Source organism: Empidonax traillii, unplaced genomic scaffold, assembly GCF_003031625.1.
Source record: "Empidonax traillii isolate 1590-97213 ecotype Southwest subspecies unplaced genomic scaffold, ASM303162v1 scaffold16:size2589160, whole genome shotgun sequence".
Taxonomy (NCBI): Eukaryota; Metazoa; Chordata; class Aves; order Passeriformes; family Tyrannidae; genus Empidonax; species Empidonax traillii.
This window is the reverse complement of record NW_020955209.1, coordinates 2,047,246-2,051,672: the sequence shown is the minus strand read 5'-3', so window position 1 is coordinate 2,051,672 and position 4,427 is coordinate 2,047,246. Positions and strand designations below refer to the sequence as shown.

At 41.2% G+C, this 4,427-nt stretch overlaps 1 long non-coding RNA gene across 1 annotated transcript; it reads left to right on the top strand.

Annotated features, from left to right (window-relative positions):
• Nucleotides 1-4,427, top strand: LOC114063447. The gene is made up of 2 exons (XR_003572556.1): nucleotides 1-126; nucleotides 3,148-4,427. It is a non-coding gene; the product is annotated as an uncharacterized LOC114063447 (long non-coding RNA).

The following is a 4,427-nucleotide window of genomic DNA, read 5'->3' as shown; positions in this document are numbered from 1 at the left end:
TTGGGGGTGGGGGGCAGGGGGCAAGTGAAACTCGCTGCTGCTGCTGCCGCTGCTGCCTCTCAGCCGCAGGAAGCCCTGGGAGTTAATATTGCAGTCATCATAGGCAGAGCTTGCTGCTTTTGCATGGTAATACGCTATCTGACTCCCCTTTCCTCCTCACTGAGGAGTGTCTGCTTCTAGCATTGAGAGCAAACAGCCATCTGCACAACAGACCCTTCACTTCTCCAAGAATACATTCACTTTAAAGTTGAAGGGCCTTTTTGTAGATCTTAGATTTTTTTTATACTCTTTTTTTCCCACTACAGTACCAAAGGGGTGTTGCTATTGAGGATTTCAAGCGAAATGTTAGACAGTCCTGGCATTTTAACATGTATATTTTTTAACCTACTGAGAGAATTGGCTGGCTGGAGGTCGTTACTGGTTTAGTTTTGACATTTTTCCCCACACGCTGAACAAGCTGTGTCAAGGATAGTGGTTACACTGAGTCCAGCCTGTTTAGTGTTGTTACCAAGAAAGTGACCTAGCTTTGCAGAAGTGTTTTGTTTGAACATGGGAAGCCATCACCTTCCAGGGGAGAGAGGCAAAGACAAGGGCTACTGCAATCTAGGATGTTTATGTTTAAACAGTGTCCTAGCTCTAATGTCCTGGAACTCATTGCCTGGAGCCATCGGTTTGAGGGTTTTAAAAATGTGCAGTCAAGAGCTGTTTGGATGTCTAGAGGACTATACCCTATGCAGCACTTGGTAGAAAATGTCTTAGAAAGATTTTAAAAATAAAGCTATTGGATGAGTAATACTTTAGTTGACTGGTGTTCAGGATAAATTATGCACTATTCCAGGCCGCTAAAACAAATGAGTTACTGAAAAAATCTTGTACATATTCTTGCACCTCAAATTCTGGTGAAAAGCTTCTTTGTGTTAGCATGAATTTCTCTGTCAAACAGAATTTGAGTGTGAAATGCCAAGAAAAAGCAAGTTTTAACATACAGAGGGCACACATATGCCTTATTACCTCTATCTTTCTGTTCAGTGCATTAGATAGTACCTTATATACAGCCTCCCATTCAACCTCTCTTATAAAATAAGTCAAGTTTACTTAGTATTTTTAGTACACAAAATTGCAAGCATTGAAAGCAAGTACCAGCCCAGAAACAGTAGCAAAGAAATGCCAAGCTGCTTCTGATATGCTCCATGCAACGCTCAGCTTTTCTGCGTCCTTGTGGTGCCAAAGGAGAGCGCCCTGGTTTCAGCTGGGATAGAGTTAGTTTTCTTCCTGGTACAGTGGTGTGGTTTGGATTCAGTATGAGAGCAATGTTGATATCGCGCCGATGTTTTAGTTGTTGCTAAGTAGTGCTTACCCAAAGTCAAGGACTTTTCAGTTTCTCATGCTCTGCCAATGAGAAGGCACACAAGAAGCCAGGAGGGAGAGTAGCCAGGAATGCTGTAAACTACCCAAACTAGCCAAAAGAATATTCCATACCACAGACCATCGTGCTCAGTATATAAATTGGAGGGAGTTGTCTGGGTCTGATCATGTTTCAGGGACAGGCTGGGCATTGGTCAGTGAGTGGAGAGCAATTGTGTTGAGAATAATGTGCCTCTCTTGGGGTTTATATCTCTCCTTTTTGTTGTCTCTCTTTTCATTACTTTTATTGTTATAATTTTTATATTAGTATTATTATTTTATATCCATTATTAAACTGTTCTTAGCCTATCGGTTTTTCTTTTTTTTCCTACTCTTTTCCCCATCCACAGCAGGGCGTGTGTGAGTGAGTGGCTACATGGTACTAGTTGCCAGCTGGAGTTAAACCATGGAGATGGTTTACAGGGAGATGGAACAAGGTATACTCCATGAGTAAGGCTTTCTCCATGCCTTGAAGAGCTCTCAAAGACTTGTAATTTGAACTGGAGAGATACTGTGTTCCCACAGCTCTGTTTTGGACATTTTTCTATTTTAGGCTAAGAGACAAACTAACTCATCCATTGTGTAGCCACTGAGATCCCCAGATAGAGTGCTATAAGAGGGTCACACACTATTATTCTCTTATTATGGAGCAGCAGAGGCTATTCAAGAGTTACATTGGATTTTTATATGTTTTCCTACTGCCTTTTGTCTTCTAGTAGCAGTCCTGTGGCTTTGAGAGTTTTGGGCTCCCAAATAGAGGCAGGTTCCTAAATTTAAGGTGGCGTCTCTGGGAGTCTTTGGATATTATTCTGGATAGGGCAGTTTTGTTGCTTAGACATATTTTTGTATCACTGTATCCTCCATATTAAAAATGCCTTTGAGGATGGAGAGCCGGTGTTGGTGTTACCTTCAGCACTCCTGAAACAAATTTTCTGGCAATATTGAACAGCCCCCAGTACTGAACTTGGACAAAGCCCCTGATAATCAGTGTATTACTAATGGAGGTGTTGCTGGGAGTATGGGCAGGATCAGACCTAAAGTGTGGGAGAAAATTCTACAGCTATGTAGCAATAGCTGTAATGCTACCAAGCATACCGAGCACGAGAAGCATACCAAGCATGAGAAATGATGACTTACAGATGTTTGTTTTTTTTTTTTTCTCAGATGATAATTCTAGAGTTGCAGTCCAAATTTGTATCCTTGGTATGGAACTTCACCGGATTTTTCATGTGATTTCTTTTTTCCCCGTGGCAGCTGTGACTGGGAGAAAAGCAAACACAAATAACTGCAAACACAATTTTAAAATGAATTCACAGTTAATACAGCTTTGAGAAGGCTGGTAAAAGGTGCACACTAGTATTACTTTTTAACTATATTTAAAATAGTACCACTTCTAAGTGAGAAATGAAAAAGTGACTTTGAGGTTTTTTTAATTCACTCAAATTTCTTAAAATGGCACAGGGAGGAATCAGTACAGGAGACATGTAAAAGAAGTCCAGTCAAAACTGTAGGAAGTTTTCTGGATGTCCAGGAGGCTGGTTTTAGCTGCTTGTGCAGTTTCTCCCCTACCATCTTCCCTAAAAACATCCTGGAAGGTATTTCAGAGGCTGTACAAGTTTCTAGAAGGTAGACAATTCCACTTAACTTTAGTCGTCTGCTCCTGTTTTAGCATTGTGAATGTCTTTTTCTATTCAAGAGGGGTAGAGGAGCACTTGCAGATCTTACTCTTTTGACCTGTTTCAGACTCCCATGTCAAGACAAGATGAACTGTGCCCTGAACATGCTTGCTCCTTGAAGTATAAAGCAGATCTGGAAAACAGCTTCATCTGAGTCAGGCTCAAACTTGAAATTGAGTGCTGTAGCTAAACCAAAAGCATTTTTGAGGGGACTACAGCACACAGCATCTAGTAGGAGACTGAAGGGTCACTGGAGAGCTACGAGGTGGAAAAGAAGCTCTCTAGAGAAGACGAGAGAGTTGGCTATGCTCAAATGGAATTTCACTCCTGGAATTTCTCAAGAAGATTTATATTTTTAATAAATAACTGGGTTTATTTTAATAAATAAACATGGCAGCATCAGCTATAAAGTGAAGGATGGGAATATTCAGCAGGAAGAGATGTTGGCCTTTACAAATAAAATGAAAGTAGTTTGTAATCATGCAAAATGTCCTTAAAGATGAATCGGAATCCTGCTTGAAGCCAGAAGTTCATTACACAGAAAAGCAAAAGGGGGAAATAAAGTACCTCCTTCTGTTACTTACCACATTCTGACCATGAGATGCTATGTTACAGGCTTGCCAAGTAGGCAAATGCAATTCTAAGTTATATCAAATGAGCTGTTTCCAGTAGAGAAAGGAAAACAGGAATGCTGTGCTCTGCCATGCACTGAGACTTCCTGTGGAATTCTATGAACAAAACCTGCAGAAATGGAGGCTATCACAAGTGACTAAAATGAGGTCTAAAGACCCGAGAAAAGAGCATGAGACCTTGCAGAAGGGATTAAAGCAACATCTGAAGGCTTTGCTGAAAGGCTTGGGAGATGGCCTGAGACTGGAGGTAAAATTTTTTAGGGGCAGCAGAAGCTGGAACAAGTTCAAAATAAATGAATAAGGAACCAGTAACCAGATGGCTGAGAACCAGCAGCTTTTCCGGGGACAGGGAAGGCCAAAGAATCTTTGGCAAGCTTGGAGGTTACTAACTGAGCAGGACAGCAGTGAGGATTAAAAAAGCTAAAAATACCAACAGCACAAGGAAATCAGAAAGTTGCAAAAGTCAAAAACCTGATGTGGAATGAAGGCTGCCAGAGGACTTCTGCTGCCTAGCCTCATAACACTGTTTCAACTGCAGAAACTGGGAGGGAAGATGCTGAACAAATTGTACCAATACACAAGAAACTGGCTGAAAAAGTTGCAGTGAATGATCTGAGAAGGCATGACCGGAACCTTTATGTCAGAGAAGATGGACAGCAATAGTGTTTCCCAGGAACCAAACAGGTCTGAAACATTACCTGCATGGAGAAAAAAA